Consider the following 18,928-nt stretch of genomic DNA (forward strand, 5'->3'; position numbering starts at 1 on the left):
AAGTAATGGCTCTGCTTTTTAATATGCTGTCTAGGTTGGTCATAACTTTCCTTCCAAGAAGTAAACATCTTTTAATTTCATGGCTGCAATCACCATCTGCAGTGATTTTGGAGCCCCCAAAAATAAAGTCAGCCACTGTTTCTACTGTTTCCCCATTTATTTGCCATGAAGTGATGGTACCAGATGCCATGATCTTCGTTTTCTGAATGTTGAGCTTTAAGCCAACTTTTTCACTCTCCTCTTTCACTTTCATCAAGAGTCTCTTTAGTTCTTCTTCACTTTCTACCATAAGGGTGGTGTCATCTGCATATCTGAGCCCTTTAGCATAGACCAAATGTCTCATGGGCCAAAAGTCTGCTAACCATGAATATAACATAAAGCAAGAGACATCACTGCCTCCATAAACTTACAGAGTAGTGAAGAAAATGGATGCTTAAAATGAAATCACAACTCACTGTGATTTCTGATGTGAAATCTGAAATCACAGTTCCAGATGTGCTGGAATTACATCAGGAAATCACCCAAGCGAGCTTGAGATATGAGAGAATCCACCAAAGGTGACACCTGAAAGATATAAAGAGATTATTCAAGCAAAGTATGATACATTATGGCTGGAACAGAGACTTTTAAGGATGAAAGCAAAAGATATACCTGGAGGGTGCTCAGGAGACCAATAGAGAGTGACAAGTCATGCAAAGGAGTGTAAATGTTATCCTTAGTGCAACAGAAAATTCAAGAAAGGTTTACACATGCTTACACAAGAAGGTGATACATGTTTGTTTCTGAAAGATGCACAATCCTGGCCACAGGGGAAGAATAGCTTGAAGACTTCCTTCTCTGGCAGTATTGCAGGCTAGAAACTTTAGGGGAAAATAACTAGAAACTAGTACTTACATTAAAAATAGTATTGTGTATACGTTATTTGTGTATGTGTGAGTGGATTTAATTACTGAGTTTTCAGAAAATATGGGAAAGGGAAAACAAAACTCACAGTATTTCAAATCAGTGATTTGACAAGAGGTTCCCATGTCCTATGGGCCTCTGGGATTCCCCAAGAACCTTTCAGAGGACCTTCAAGGTCAAAATTATTTGCATCGTGTGCTGTTACTTGCTTGTTTCACTGTGTTCACATTTGCTCTGATAGTGAGCAATGATAGTAAAAGAAAGATAACACAGTGTGACAAACCAGTGTCTCTCTACCTCCATATGTTTGCAATGACAGAAATGCCAGTTTCACATAAGAATGCTTCCTTGAGGAAGCAGTGGAATGGTTAATTTTATTAATTTCAACACCAAAGAATCAATTTTTAATAAGTCTTCTATCTAGAACGATGGAAGAACACAGAAAGCTCTTCTGCTGCCCACAGACATAGGAAGATCATCTCAAGGGAAAACACTTGCATGATTGTTTCAGCTATGAGCTGAACTAGCCACTTTTTTCACAAAGCAACATTTTTACTTGAAAGAAGAACTAGAGAACCGTAATTATCCAGACTTGGATGTTTGTCAGACATTTTCTCGGCAATGAACAAGGTGAGCCTGTTGGTTTAAGAAAACAACTTGAAAATCCTTTTTGCCATTGAATGAAATTTTCAAACAAAAGTTTAAATTAAAAAATAAACACTTGTACCCATTACATTGGGCTTGAAAGCCTCCCAATAGTTAAAAGGTTTTTCTGATGTGGTCAGTGTATTCCTAAGAAATGTGTGTTATTATAATGTACAATGAAATGTGAAAATATTGGAATGATTTGCATAAGCCACTGAACCAATATTGTCCAAGTGATCTATATATAATCTATAAAATCACACATGGGTAAGAAACCCACCTAAATTGTGAGAGAGACCAAATGGATTTAAATGTAACAGAGAACAAACATTTTATTGATAAAAGTACAGAATTACAACTAGTATTTAAGAAACTATTGCTTGTCTAGATTTGGTGATGTAACACAGAATAGCAACAATCATCTGGAAAAAAAAAAAAAAACGATTAAATACTCCTCCTTTTCCCAATTGCGTAGCCTATATGAGGCTATGTCTTTCCAAATACTTAAACTGAAAAAACTTATCACAGACTGGATGTAGCAGCAGCTATAAGACTCCAGCTGTCTTTTATTTTTTTAATTTAATTTAATTTTATTTTTTAACTTTACAATATTGTATTGGTTTTGCCATATATCAACATGAATCTGCCACAGGTATACATGTGTTCCCCATCCTGAACCCTCCTCCCTCCTCCCTCCCCGTAACATCCCTCTGGGTTGTCCCAGTGCACCAGCCCCAAGCATCCAGTATCGTGCATCGAACCTGGACTGGCGACTCGTTTCATATATGATATTATACATGTTTCAATGCCATTCTCCCAAATCATCCCACCCTCTCCCTCTCCCACAGAGTCCAAAAGACTGTTCTATACATCAGTGTCTCTTTTGCTGTCTTGTAACAGGGTTATTGTTACCATCTTTCTAAATTCCATATATATGCGTTAGTATACTGTATTGGTGTTTTTCTTTCTGGCTTACTTCACTCTATATAATAGGCTCCAGTTTCATCCACCTCATTAGAACTGATTCAAATGTATTCTTTTTAATGGCTGAGTAATACTCCATTGTGTATATATACCACAGCTTTCTTATCCATTCATCTGCTGATGGACATCTAGGTTGCTTCCATGTCCTGGCTATTATAAACAGTGCTGCGATGAACATTGGGGTACATGTGTCTCTTTCCATTCTGGTTTCCTCAGTGTGTATGCCCAGCAGTGGGATTGCTGGGTCATAAGGCAGTTCTATTTCCAGTTTTTTAAGGACTCTCCACACTGTTCTCCATAGTGGCTGGACTAGTTTGCATTCCCACCAACAGTGTAAGAGGGTGCCCTTTTCTCCACACCCTCTCCAGCATTTATTGCTTGTAGACTTTTGGATCGCAGCCATTCTGACTGGCGTGTAATGGTACCTCATACTGGTTTCAGCTGTCTTTTTTATTTTGTTAGACATTAAAGAGATTTGCAAAAATGTAAAACAATGCCACTTTTTTCTTACAAGTATTTTGTTTTATTTTGGAAAATATAGCTAGTGTTCCATTAAAAAATGTTATTTATATTAACATAGAGTGCACTTATTAATGAAACTGAATAAATTTATAAATAAATGTAAAAATTTCAAGTTTTCATTGCTAATGTAAATATCAATAGATATCACCCACATTACAAATCTCTTTGGGATTGTCTTTTTTTAAGACTAAGGTTGTCCTATAGAGAACAGAGTGGTGTTTGCCAAGGGGGAGGGGATTGAGGGAGGGTTGGAGTGGAAGCTGGGATTGAAAGAGAAAGTGAGTCACTCAGTCATGTCCAACTCTTTGTGACCCTATGGACTATACAGTCCATGGAATTTTCTGGGCCAGAATACTGGACTGGGTAGTCTTTCCCTTCTCCAGGGGATCTTCCCAACACAGGAATCAAACCCAGGGATTGAACCCAGGTCTCCCACATTGCAGGTGGATTCTTTACTGAGTCACAGGGGAAGCCCAGGAATACTGGGGTAGGTAGCCTATCCCTTCTCTAGTGGATCTTCCTGACCCAGGAATTGAACCAGGGTCTCCTGTATTGCAGGTGGATTCTTTACCAACTGAGCTAACAGGGAGGTTGGGGTTAGCAGATGTAAACTTTTATATATAGAATGGATAAATAACAAGATCCTACTGTATAGCACAGAGAACTATACTCAATATCCTATGATAAACCATAGTGGAAAAAATGTTTTTAAAAGAGAATTATATGTGAATAACTGAGTCACTTTGCTGTATCGAAGTTAATACAACATTGTAAATCAGCTATACTTCAATTTTTAGAAAAATGATCGATTGAGAAAAACCAGAATCACAGACATGGAAAACAAACTTATGGTTACCAAAGGGGAAGGTGGAAAGGGATAAATCAGGAGTATGTGATTAACAGATTAAAAAAATGGGTATAAATACATAAGCCTCAAGGACCTACTATATAGCACAGGAAGCTATATTCAATGTCTTGTAATGACCTATAATGGAAGAGTCTGAAAAAGAATATATGTACCTGAATTATTTTGCTGTACACACAAAACTAGCACAATATTATAAATCAACTATACTTCAATAAAAAATTAAAAAAAAACTTCCCTGGTCAGTGGTTAAGATTCTGTGCTTCCAATTCAGGGAGCTCAGGTTCAGTCTTTGGTTGAAGAACTAGGATCCCATATGTTGCATAGCATGGCCAATAAAAATTAAAACAAAGAGTAAAAGTTTTCCTGAAACCAAAAAGCTTGAGAACTGCTGTATTGTGTAATATGATATCTGTGAATAAAATTATCACATTTCAGTGTCTCTCTGAAAGCAGGACCTTGGATAAAGATTTGGATAAAGCTTATTTGGTAATGAGATCTCAGGAATGCAAAGAAAATGGACACAATGGGGGAAAAAGACCAATGTGCTATCAAACTGAACATGCCTGTGAGATCCCAAGGGACCCTCTGTTGAGCTGGATGGAATAGTTCTCAGAACTGCCTGTCCAGATCATAAAAGGTAGAAGACATCAGTCTGCTAGCTTCATTCCCCAATGAGTCAAACTTGTCTCTGCAGATTTTGCCCTCCTGAATTTACTGGTTGTCTGAGGACTGTCAGAGCATGAGTGCTAATCTAGGTCCCCTGAACATCCCAGGGCAGGAAGCAAGATGTCCACTGAAGGTATTCCAAGGCATGGCATTGTCAAATGATCCCTGGGTGAAGCTGGTTGGAGCCTGCACAGGCCTGACTGGTCCAGAGGTGGCCAGAGTTACAAGATAGGACAAGAAAATGAAATAAAGCACAAAGTACCCAGTACAATCCATCCCTTTGCACTACTCAGATCTCTTCATCTCTTCATTTATCTATGGAGTCCCTTTCACGGTGATGGTTTAATTTAATCGCTCAAAAACTGAAGACAGAGGGCTACTACATAAGCTATGGGCTGTGGTTTCTGCTGCCACTTCTGGTCCCAAGGCCATAGTTGCTTTTCACTATCTCCCGCATCCATCCTCTAGTCTACATTTCCCTTACCTTTAGCCTGCACTTGAACTGGTCTACATGGCTGGTTAGGTACAGTGATCCAGACCTTCACCACTGACAAATCTGTGCTTTTGGTTACCTTGTCCTCGTCAGGCTCTGGTTTCCATAAACGTTCATGCAATTAGATCACCAGGCACAGGAGTAGCAAGACATGTCCCAGTGAATATCCCTGATTCACTGAAGCAGCAACTCTAGCTCTACAAGGCAAACAGGGTCAACCACCCTCAGCCCGGTGTGACCCAATGATAGTCATAATTTCAAGTTCAGAGGAGCCTTGTACTTTGTGTCCTGATGGAAGCGTCCACCCAACCCCAACTGGAGGGTCTAGGATAGCTAATCTAGCAATGTAATATTCTGCAAGTAGATAGAGCCAATTATATGTCCATCTCTGTGTTCCTGGACTCCTGTGTTCTAACTGACAGGGTTATAGCACCTTAGATCAGCCACTGGCTTACTGCATACACTGCAATGTGGAGGAATGTGTCCCATCTGTAGACTCTTGTTTTCAAGCAAACCTGTTAGCTGAGCCTTTAACAGGCTACTCCAATAGTCTATTATTTTTGTTGAGTTCAGTTCAGTTCAGTCACTCAATTGTGTCTGATTCTGCAACTACAGCACACCAGGCTTTCCTGTCCATCACCATCTCCTGGAGTTTGCTCAAACTCATGTCCATCGAGTCAGTGATGCCATCCAATCATTTCATCCTCTGTTGTCCCCTTCTCCTCTTGCCTTTAGTCTTTCCCAGCATGAGGGTCTTTTCAAATAAAGCCAATTCTTTGCATCAGGTGGCCAAAGTATTGGAGTTTCAGCTTCAACATCAGTCCTTCCAATGAATATTCAGGACTGATCTCCTTTAGGATGGACTGGTTGGATCTCCTTGCAGTCCAAGGGACTCTCAAGAGTCTTCTCCAACACCACAGTTCAAATCTGAGTGATAAGATGCAATGAGTGAATCCTGTGGTCATGTATTGTGAGTGCTTTGTCTTGAAATCAGTCTCTTGGTCCAGGGCAGTGTGTGATCCATATTGATATATCTAGTATTCTGTAAGCCACTGGATTGCAGTGATGACAGAGGCAAAAAAGGTATAGCTACAGGTAAAGCAGAAGACACACTCACACTGCTGATAGGAGGGATTTGATAGAATCGAACTGTCCCTAAAAGACTGACTGATCTCAAGGGACCAAATTTGTTGTTGTTCTTAATTGTGGCATTTAAACAAATAACCTTGCTCTAGAACTCCAGTGCTAATTTTTTCTCTTTTTAAATACATTTTAGTCTCCTATATTTGTTGTATTTTCCCTATATATTGTGACTTTTAGGTATAAATTCTGTATTTTTATGGTAGTGGTAATTATCTTTTCAAAAATACATATGGGCTTATATTTATCTAGTCAGCCAAGTGAAAAACTAATGCGTATTTTCATTCCCTCCTTAGTAAGATGAATAAATTTATTCCACCTTTATTTCTTTATTCATTCACTTCCCAGTGTTGCCATAATTTGAGATTTTAGAAACAAAAATATTATTTTTTCTGGTATTGTTACAGATCACATGATATTCACTTATCAAAAATTAATTGATCTCTATCAATAATTTGTAGGTTAATTTAAAATCAATACTTTAAATTATTGAAATAAATAACATATATATGTTTAACAAGTTTAATTCTTATAGTCACCTTATTCATATATGATTTGTACATCTTGAATTTTTAATATTAATTTGCTTGCCAATCATATTGACAGCCTTCTCAGGTAGCAATGCTTCTATTCATTGCTGTGTTTTTATATGCACTTTGCACTTCTTAAACCTAATCTTTTGTTATCTTCTCTTCACATATAAGGTTTAGATTATATACAATATGGGGCACAACTTTCACCAATACACTATTATCATTGTTTCCGTATGTTCTGGCATTCAGAGTTACAAATAAGTCTAAGACCAGCCTAACTATTATTCCTACATGAAAAAAGTCAATTGCTTTACTTTTTTCTTTGTAATTGAAGTATTTTTACCAAGATTTGTCCAAATGCAAGTCCCTTTTTATCAGCTTTGCCTTATAAGAAAAACACTTTAAATCTACATATGTAGCTCTTTATTTAGTTCAGAAAATTTTCTTCTGTTATGCACATTTTTAGTCACTACATTTTCCCATTTTTCTAGTTTCTTAAGGAATTACTACCATTTGTATGTTAAATATAACAGACAGAAAAACCAAGTCCATCATCCTCTCCCTTTTTTTCTATAGCCCAAGGGAACTCCAGTTTATCCTCAAAAATTGTCTCTTTTTTTGTACTGTCCATTTTTTCTATATTCCTTCCAATCTTAATTTTCATTTTATGTCATTTTTAATTTTTCCGCTTCTCTGCCAGCACATTTTCCATCTATGAATTAAATTTCATCCTTTTCCAAATAAGCCTGTTTTCTGTCAATTATTTTTCCTGTTTCCTACATTAAAATTTTTTTTTGGAATCTATCATTCCTCTGAGTCTTTGGGATAATCCCTTTTCCTTTTAGATGGATGTTTTTACTCAGAACTCATTTTGGCTACAAAAGCTATATGCCCTGAATAAAACAGGAATCACAGAAGAAACAGATAGCAAATATGCAAGGCCCTGGAAGGGCCTGAAGGAACAAGGCCTTTGCTGAGATGTAAGCTATGAGATTGACTAGGATGTTTTTGTTTTTCTTGTTGTTTGTTTGTTTTGATAGGTAAGAAGTGGGTTTATTTAGAGAGAAGTACACTCCACAGACAGAGTGTGGGTCATCTCAGAAGGTGAGAGGCCCGAAAATATAGGGTGGTTAGTTTTTATGGACTGGGTAATTTCACAAGCTTATGAATGGGAGAATTATTCCAACTATTTTGGGGAAGGGGTGGGGATTTCCAGGAATTGGGCCACTGCCCACTTTTTGGCCTTTTATGGTCAGCCTCAGAACTGTCATGGTGTGGTTGGTTCTGGCATTTAGAGATGTTTTAAAAGAGATCTTCTTGTTCTCGCTGTTACAGACGGATAACTCTGGCAGTCATGTAGAGCAAATCCTCAAATCAGAAACACTAGTTAGGAAGCTCCTGAAATAGGCAGGTGAACAAAGATGAAGCCCTCAACAAAGTCGAAAGCAAGACTTGAAAGAATAGAGCTTCCAAAAATATATTAAAAGCTTAAGTCACAAAACGTGATGTCTGACTGTGTCATCAAAGAAGTGGAAGGATTCCAGTATGACAGGAAAAGAAGCAGAGTTAGTGAGATGACATGCTGAATTTTTATATTAATACACTACATTCACCATCTGCATGGGATTTCCAGTTGCAGATGTCTGAACCAAGCCTGAAGCCCAGGGGAGACTCAGGCCTAAAGAAACAAAGTGTGAAGTGCTTTGGGCTATCCTGAGGCAACAGGTCCTTTGCTTGCAAAATGAAGCTAATACCGCCCTGTGATATTCTCAGAGTTTCTGTGAGAATTGCATGAGATGATATACATGCTATCCCAGACCAGTTCTGCCCATGGCCGTCCAGACCTGATGTTTTAGCTCTTCTTCCTCCATTAGAAATATCTTTTCCTTGATGGGCTCTGCCTCAGTCTGTCCCCTTGGGTTTCTGAATCTCTTGCTATCTTAGGTATAAACACTTGCCATAGTAACACTTTCTTCTGTCCAAATTTCTAACTGTGATCACTGGGTGGACATTTGTCCAAGTCAAGCCTTACTCCCCCAAAGGAACATTTGCTTCCTGCCTGGCAGAGAGTAAGAGATCATCAGTAAACAGTAGGCTTTACCCTCAAGTGTTTTTCTGGACAGTGTCTCCTGCATATATTACCACATGTATGATATGTAAGATGCTATATTATAATACCCACTTAATTCTATATTCTAAACAACTAAACTAAATCAATCAATATTTAAGAAAGGGTTTGCCCTCCTCTCTGCAGACAAGATTCAATTTTTGGAATCTGGGATAATTTATGACTAATATGGAAAGAAAGAAGGAAAAATCCTATATGTTAAAATATTTTGGTGCAGGAGAAGGCAACTGAGTTTTATTGATTTAATATCAATAATTATAAATATATATTATTACTTGTATTTTTTGTATTATCTTGGAGAAATTATTTCACAATTTTGAGCCTTGTTTTTAAAACATCAATAAACTACTAGTACCTATCTCATAAGTATATATATAGTGAGAAAGTATGTACAGATTTGATGAAAGACAATAAGTGCTCAATAAAAGCAAAGTATTATTGGTATTGGCTTCCCTGGCGGCTCAGTTCTAAAGAATTTGCGTGCAAAGCAGGAGACCTGGGTTTGATTCCTGGGTTGCAAATATCCCCTGGAGGAAGGCATGGCAACCCACTCCAATATTCTTGCCTGCAGACTCCCCATGGACAGAAGAGCCTGACATGCTATAGTCCATGGGGTCACAAAGAGTCAGAACAAGACTGAGAGACTAAGCACACAGCACACATTATTGGTATTATTGTTATTCTACAGGAAATGGCATGGAAATTGAATTAAGATGTCAGGCTAACCAAAGTTTCCTCTTTTCTTTTTCCATGTCCCTTTTTCCCCTTCTCTTTCTCTACTTTTGTCCAAGATGCTATAGAAAAAGTAATTTTTTAAGAAAATTTATGAAAGTGAAAGTTGCTGAGTCATGTCCAACTCTGCAACCCCATGGACTATACAGTCCATGGAATTCTCCAAGGCAGAATCCTGGAAAGGGTAGCCTTTCCCTTCTCCAGGGGATCTTCCCAACCCAGGAATTGAACCGGGGTCTCCTGCATTGCAGGAGGACACTTTATCTCCTGAGCTATTGTTCAGTTCAGTTCAGTCACTCAGTCGTGTCTGACTCTTTGCGACCCCATGAACCACAGCACGCCAGGCCTCCCTGTCCATCACCAACTCTCAGAGTCTACCCAAACCCATGTCCATTGAGTCAGTGATGCCATCCAACCCTCTCATCCTCTGTCATCCCCTTTTCCTCCTGCCCTCAATCTTTCCCAGCATCAGGGTCTTTTCAAATGAGTCAATTCTTTGCATCAGGTGGCCAAAGTATTGGAGTTTCAGCTTCAACATTAGTCCTTCCAGTGAATATTCAGGACTGATCTCCTTTACGATGGACTGGTTGGATCTCCTTACAGTTCAAGGGACTCTCAAGAGTCTTCTCCGATACCACAGTTCAAAAGCATCAATTCTTTGGTGCTCAACCTTCTTTATAGTCCAACTCTCACATCCATACACGACTGCTGGAAAAACCATAGCCTTGACTAGACGGACCTTTGTTAACAAAGTAATGTCTCTGTTTTTTAATATGCTGTCTAGGTTGGTCACAACTTTCCTTCCAAGGAGTACGCGTCTTTGAATTTCATGGCTGCAATCACCATCTGCAGTGATTTTGGACCCAAAAAATAGTCAGGCACTGTTTCCCCATCTATTTGCCATGAAGTGATGGGACCAGATGCCATGATCTTTGGTTTTTGAATGTTGAGCTTTAAGCCAACTTTTTCACTCTCCTCTTTCACTTTCATCAAGAGGGTCTTTAGTTTTTCTTCACTTTCTGCCATAAAGGTGGTGTCATCTGCATATCTGAGGTTATTGATATTTCTCTCGGCAATCCTGAGCTACTGTAACTGCTCTCAAAAACAGAAAAGGGAGCTCTGTACTTTTTACATATAGCTATTTCTTAATCCCAGTTGTTTTGATCACCTCTGGGCACATATTGGAGTCAGTATGCTTTAACTTTTGTTAAAATACAATAAATTTCCTAAAATATAGCTAAAACACAATAAAATCCTATATAAGTCATTATATTAGGATGTAAAGTGGTTAAAACATCACTTCTGGATAACCAAAAAAATAATGATTGTTAATAAACAGACAATTCATATGCAATAAAATACTGTAGATGCCCTTTGTTGACATTTGGTGCACTTTCCAAAAATAATACCATGTATTCTACCATTCTACCATGTATTCTGACATTCTACCTAGTATATTTAGAATATAACTTGAGAATTTTCCAACACATCATTTTGTTTAAATGTTATATTTGGGTTTGGGGAGGAGGAAATGTAAATGTTTCTTATACTCATATATTCTATGTTTTGGGGATATGAAAAACCAAAATGATTTCATTTGAGAAAACAGTAACAAAAGAGATATTTTATAAATTCTAAAAATGAAAAATAAATACTCTTTGGTGAAAAGCACAAATAATAGAGGAGTTAAACAGTAAAGATACAGCTTAAAATAGAGTTAGTGAGTGTGAAAATAGAGCTGAGTAATTCAAATATATGTAGCAAAGGAGTAAATCAAGAACTGTGAAAGATGTTAAATGATATGGAGGATATAGAGAAGGACCAGTAAATATCAAATAAACATTCCAAAAAGAAAGAATAATTAGAATAGGAGATGGTTGATATTGAAAGTGATGATTTTCAAAAAGTGAAGAAATCCACTAGTTCTCAAACAAGCTAAACCCCATTTAGAAACACTATAATAAAATTGTAGAAAGTCAGAGAAAGGTGTTCAGTAATTAGAAGAAAAAAGATTATATAATAAGGAATACAAAGTAAGAGAATTCTCCAAGTAATCAGCAATAGCATAAGAAATCACAGTATCTTCATACCAAGCAATTATATCACTCATATTGAGGGTGAAATAAAGAGTGAAATAGGCATATAAAAATGAAGACCGTGAGAACCAAAGACATCACTTCACCGACAAAAGTCCGTATAGTTAAGGCGATAGTCTTTCCAGTAATTATGTGAAAGTTGTATAACAAAAAAAGGCAGAGTGCCAAAGAATTGATACTTTCAAGCTGTGGTGCTAGGAAGACTTGAGAATTCCCTTGGACTGCAATGAGATCAAAACAGTCAATCTTAAAGGAAAGGACTGATGCTGAAGTCCCAAAATTTGGCCACCTGATGTGAAGAGCCAACTCACTGGAAAAGACTCTGATGCTGGAAAGATTGATGGCAGAAGGAGAAGAGGGTGACAGAGGATTAGATGTTTAGATGGCAACACCAACTCAATGGTCATGAACTTGGGCAAACTCTGGGAGATGGTGAAGGACAGGGAAGCCTGGCATGCTGCAGTCCATGGCTTTGTGAAGTGTCAGACACAACTTGTTGATTGAACAACAAAAAATAAAGGTATTATTTACTGTATAAACTAAGGAATAGAGCTGAGAGCAAAATAACAACAAAAGATATACAAAGAAACCAATAAACAGATGATAAATCTTAAGAAGTATTGGCAAAGTTAATAAATCTCAGTTTAAAAAAAAGTAAAACATCAGATATTAATAATAGAAATGGTGCAGTTTGGAGGAAAATTAATATGGGCTAATTTCTCTGAAAAGAAAATAAAGATATTGAACAATCTTGGACTTTGTTTTAAAATTTTAAATTGATGTAAATCTTTTTTTAAAAATTTAAGTCAATCTTAAAAAAAAAGAAAAAATATATAACCTTTAAGTTAGTAACAAAAAAAGAATAAAGAAAATTTTGTCAATTTATAAGAAGATAAGTAAAAAGAAGCAAAGAGAAAGCACAATAAATAGTGTATATTAATTAGTATGGCAAAAATAATTTCAGATACTGGTAAAAATAACAAATAAAAGATTGACCATTTTAAGTGTGAGAAAAGTAGATAAACTTAAAATAATAGCTATAATGAAATCCAGCTATATTTTTTACGTGATAAATACAGCAATGTACAGAAACATTTAAAAAAGAAAGAACAGTTAAAAGAGATGGGTAAGGTATCTTCTAAAATTCGTAGGCTGTCACAATCATATTAAAATATTATTAGGACTTCCCTGGTGGTCCAGTGGTTGAGACGCCATGCTTCCAGGGGGCACGGGTTCAATCCCTGGTCAGGGAACTAGGATCCCACATGCCATGCACAGCCAAAAAAATTAGCAAATCAAATTCAGTGGTATGAAGAAAAATAATACGTTAGAACCAAATAGAGTTTATGCAAGGAATGCAAGGCAATTTCTACATTAAGAAATCTGTTAATATAATTTATACCACTAATAAATCTTTAAAATTATATGTGCATTTCAGTATAAGTAAAACTTTCATCAATATAAACACTATTCTTTTAATTTGCAAACTATGACTAAAATAAAACTTCTAACCTAAAATAGTTTTTCTTGACCAAATGCACTTTAGGCCTGAGAATATTTAGTAAAAAATAAAATGTTGAAAAATGTAAAAAACTTCTTGGAAGAATCCATTTCTTATATGGTAGGATTTAGACATTGGACCTAATGTGACCCCTCTCCCATCCTATTTGTATAATAAAAACATTAAACTGGTGATTCTGAGTTCCTTTGACCGATGGGTTTCCTCACTCCTCACAGCTGAAATTAACCACCAAGTTAGACATGGATTTATAAGTAATAAAGGAGCTCTTGGAATCTGCATCCATTTAATTGGGTTACTTATCTCCTTTGAGGGCTAGCTTTATGGTCTGACGGAAAACTAAAGTGAACACAAACTGAGTTCTGATACAGTATTATTTATAACCCTGGTGAACTGGTAAAGTCAATCTCCAAATTGAGGAAACCTTACTATTCAACACCATCACAAGTACCAATGTGATAAGACAAGAAACAGACAAGAATTATGAGATTGTAAAGGAAGACACAAAATTGTACTTATTGGCAGACAGCATGATTGTCTACATAAAAAGGTTAAGAATGTATAAATCTATTAAAATTAAAATGATTAAGATTTAAGATTCCTTTTTTCAACAGCCATATTACATATCAGTAGCGTTTTTATATGTTGGAAAAAGGGGGAAAAAACCTTATTTGCAACAGCAACAAATACTAAAGATCCATAAGGGAAAAAGTTCTTAAGTGTATAGAAGACCTAATGGAGAATATTATAAATCATTAATGAAAGAAAAGAACATTCAGGGATAGAGGAAATCAATATTATACAGATATTAGTCTCTATAAACTCATATATGAATTCAATGCAATTTCAGTCAAAATTCCATAAACATAGTTTTGTGACATTTGAATAACATTCTAAAATTAACGTGGAAGAGAATAGAACCAAGAAGAGCAAAGACGTTCTGAACAAAGACAATCCCTTGTGCCTCTTTTTAATTTCCACTTCTCTGCATTCACCTAACCTTTGCCACTCCCAGGCATCCTCTGGCATCTGCTTTTTGTCACCATAGATTCATTTGAATTTCCCAGAATCTGATACAAATTGAACCATACAGTAAGCATGTGGGTGATGGATTCATACATGCATATGAGGTGATGAATACATTCATTATCTTGACTTGGTCAATGATGTTTTCATGAGTGTGTGCATATGCCAAAACTTATTAAATCACACACTTAAAATCTGTGCATTTTATTTAATGCCAATGGTATCAATAAAGTTGAAAAACATGCAAAAAATAAGAACAGGTATTTATTAGTGGAGCAACATCAAAAGGTCAGCAAACATGTAATATCATGCACAATTAAACACAAGCACATTGAAGCAACACTGGTGGAATGCTTCACACACTTAGGTTTGACAAAAGTGAAACCTTTGAAACCATCAAATATTACAAAGGATTTAGAAATCACAGTGACAGACTGTATTTTGGAGGGCTCCAAAATCACCACAGATGGTGACTGCAGCCATGAAATTAAAAGACACTTGCTCCTTGGAAGAAAAGCTATGACCAACCTAGACAGCATATTAAAAAGCAGAGACATTACTTTGCCAACAAAGGTCCATCTGGTCAAAACTTTGGTTTTTCCAATGGTCATGTATGAATGTAAGAGTTGGACTATAAAGAAAGCTGAGCCCCAAAGGACTGATGCTTTTGAACTGTGGTGTTGGAGAAGACTCCTGAGAGTCCCTTGGACAGCAAGGAGATCCAACCAGTCCATCCTAAAGGAAATCAGTCCTGAATATTCATTGGAAGGACTGATGTTGAAGCTGAAACTCCAATACTTTGACCACCTGATGCGAAGAACTGACTCATTTGAAAATACTCGGATGCTGGGAATGATTGAAGGTGGGAGAAGGGGATGACAGAGGATGAGATGATTGGATGGCATCACCGACTCAATGGACAAGTTTCAGTAAGCTCTGGAAGTTAGTGATGGTAGGGAAGCCTGAGGTACTGCTGTCCATAGGGTCACAAGAGTCGGATACAACTGAGCAACTGAAGTGAAGTGAAGTGAAGTTATTCATTACTTGGCTGCAACAACTACTGCTTAAGAGCGAACCCTCTAGCAATATCCATGTAGGATAAAAATGCATCTACTCTAACACCTAAAATTGCATATTTCTAACTAAACATGATAGAAATTTTTTTCATATAATTATTCAAAAAGAAATAAAAGAAATAGGTACAAGAATGTATAACACTTTGTAAAAGTAAAAACATATAGACAACTTAATGGAAATGGATAAACAATGTCATATTCACATGTACTTTTTATATAAAACTTGAGATGAATGAACTCAAGCTATGTGTAATAACATGCATTGTCATAGTCTTTTATATCCATCTGAATTTAGAATATAATAATGGGAATAGTTCAAATGACAGGGAAAGGAGTTATTTGAACAATAAATTGTTTAAAATTGGTTTTAAATTTAAAAAAAAAGAAAATCCCTAATTCACAACCACACAATAAGTTGCAAATTAATTTAAAAACTAAACACAGCTTTTTTTTTTAGCTCCATCTGCTCGCGGCGCCGCCTCCTGCTCCTCCCGCCGCCTGCTGCTCCCGCCGCCGCCCTGAGTCACTGCCTGCGCAGCTCGGGCCACTCGGCTCCCTGTGCTTGCCACCGGAGAGCTGAGCTGGAAAACGAAATTTGTCATTTTTGAAAATATTTGGCTTTTGTACAACATGGCAGACATCGACAACAAAGAACAGTCTGAACTTGATCAAGATTTGGATGATGTTGAAGAAGTAGAAGAAGAAGAAACTGGTGAAGAAACAAAAATCAAAGCGCGTCAGCTGACTGTTTGGATGATTCAAAATCCTCAGATTCTTGCAGCCCTTCAAGAAAGACTTGATGGTCTGATAGAAACACCAACAGGATACATTGAAAGCTTGCCTAGGGTAGTTAAAAAACAAGTGAATGCTCTCAAAAACCTTCAAGTTAAATGTGCACAGATAGAAGCCAAATTCTATGAGGAAGTTCATGATCTTGAAAGAAAGTATGCTGTTCTTTATCAGCCTCTGTTTGATAAGTGATTTGAGATCATTAATGCCATTTATGAACCTACAGAAGAAGAGTGTGAATGGAAACCAGATGAGGAAGATGAAATCTCGGAGGAGCTAAAAGAAAAGGCCAAGATTGAAGATGAGAAAAAGGATGAAGAAAAAGAAGATCCCAAGGGAATTCCTAAGTTTTGGTTGACTGTTTTTAAGAACATTGACTTGCTCAGTGATATGGTTCAGGAACATGATGAGCCTATTCTGAAGCACTTGAAAGATATTAAAGTGAAGTTCTCAGATGCTGGTCAGCCTATGAGTTTTGTCTTAGAATTTCATTTTGAATCCAATGAATATCTCACAAATGAAGTGTTGACAAAGACATATAGGATGAGGTCAGAACCAGATGATTCTGATCCCTTTTCTCTTGATGGACCAGAAATTATGGGTTGTACAGGGTGCCAGATAGATTGGGAAAAAGGGAAGAATGTCACTTTGAAAACGATTAAGAAGAAGCAGAAACACAAGGGTCGTGGGACAGTTCGTACTGTGACCAAAACAGTTTCTAATGACTCTTTCTTTAATTTTTTTGCCCCTCCTGAAGTTCCTGAGAGTGGATATCTGGATGATGATTCTGAAGCTATCCTCGCTGCAGACTTTGAAATTGGTCACTTTTTACGTGAGTGTATAATCCCAAGATCAGTGTTATACTTTACTGGAGAAGCTATTGAAGATGATGACGATGATTATGATGAAGAAGGTGAAGAAGCGGATGAGGAAGGGGAAGAAGAAGGAGATGAGGAAAATGATCCAGACTATGACCCAAAGAAGGATCAAAACCCAGCAGAATGCAAGCAGCAGTGAAGCAGGATGTATGAGGCCTGAGGATAGATAACCTGCACTGTAATAGCCTAAACACAGCTATTATTTACTTACAGCCTTATGTTTTTGTATTTTATTGGTAGACTCAGAAGTTTTTTTTAAAGGAAAGGAACTGATATTTTAAAGACCAAATTTGTTCTAATTAGCATTTTAACTAGTTTTTCTGCCAGCTGCATCGAGTGCACAGAATCTCTCACGCATGTTCGTTCGTTGCTATATAGTTTGGTTCTTCTTGGAGTATTTTTATCATGTAACTGTTAGATTAAAGCTATGAAAATGAACAGAACTGTGAAATGAACCAGATTTTTTTGTCTTGCTAAGTTTTTTCCTGAAGAACCAAAGTATTTTTTCAGCTGGTTGAATGGGTTTAAGTTTGCTTGGAAGAGCTATGCCTTTCATTACTTTGTTACAGAAATACAATGACTTGCATTAAGACAATTCATCGTTCAAAAAGCAAAATCTGTCAAGACAAGTATATGGTTAAGAATTTCCAGTAAACCTACACCTGATAATTTAGATTAACAGGTTTTTGTATGTCAGGTGACACCATTTACTATAAGAAAAGCTTATTAACTAATAGTATGGTTATTGGTTATCTTAGGGAGGTGAATAAAACCTAGTATTTTCAGAAGTTATGCCTCATTATTTTTATTTTAATTGTACTTTTAAAATTTAACCTCCATTAATTAAGCATCTTTTCTTTGTGGTAGGATCTACCTTCTGCTTCCATGGAAAGGATGAATTTACATCATTTGACAAGCCTATTTCAAGTTTTTTGTTGTTTGTTTGCTCATTTTTGTTTTTGCATCCTAAAATAAAAAAGTCATATAATTTTAGTTCTCAAAAAAATAAAAAAAAATAAAAAATAAACATAAATATGTAACTTTGTAAATAAAGTGGGTTTTTTGTAATAGATATAATCATTTGTTTATATTACTTTATGTGGTTTTAAATAAAACCTATAACACAATTTTTATTCCATGGAGTAATAAGGAAAAACTCAAACAGAAAAGGTATCAGTGGGATTAAAAACAGAGAACAATAAACATGAAACTTTAAACACAAAAACTATGACCAAATAATTTTTTTTCTAAGAAGCTTCTCATAATATTCTATCTAAAGATAATTTTTTTTCAGGATTAATCTAGACAATCTGGATAATATTGTTTCTATTACCATATGTTTAATGTAATCCATTGCTTTTCCAATCTATTTTATTTTTTCTTTCCAGTTTTATTGAGATATAATTGACATACAGGATCATATAAGTTTGAAGTGTACAGCATAATGACAAAATGAAGAATATAATTTTTACAATTATTTTAGTGGCGAAGGTTTTCCTGAACCAATATTCAGAATCAAAGCAATATTGTTGAATTTGACAACATGAAAATAAAAGTTTATGGACACTTTTGTCATATAAAAATAAAGTACAAGTGGCCAAGAAATATTTAAAACATAGTATCAACTACAGATCACTTCCATATTATAAAAGAACTATATACTCTAATGGAGAATACTATAAAACAGTAATGAAAGGCAGAAAAGAACATTTTTGAGTAGAGGAAATTAATATTGCATGGATAGTCATCTCTCTAACCTCATGTATGAATTCAGTACAAACAACACTATAAGAAAAAAAATATAAACAATCTATTGGAAAATTCCTGAAAAAAATTTTAGAAGATGAAATAGAAATAACCAATAAATTTATGAAAATATATTCAAATTTACTAACAAACTTATGCAATTTACTACCTATCACATTGTCAA

General features: G+C 36.1%; 1 pseudogene; it reads left to right on the forward strand.

Annotated features, from left to right (window-relative positions):
- The first annotated feature begins 15,834 nt into the window (after positions 1-15,834).
- On the forward strand, positions 15,835-17,961 carry LOC783378 (nucleosome assembly protein 1-like 1; annotated as a pseudogene).
- The last annotated feature ends 967 nt before the right edge of the window (positions 17,962-18,928 follow it).

This window comes from Bos taurus, chromosome 4 (assembly GCF_002263795.3).
Source record: "Bos taurus isolate L1 Dominette 01449 registration number 42190680 breed Hereford chromosome 4, ARS-UCD2.0, whole genome shotgun sequence".
NCBI lineage: Eukaryota > Metazoa > Chordata > Mammalia > Artiodactyla > Bovidae > Bos > Bos taurus.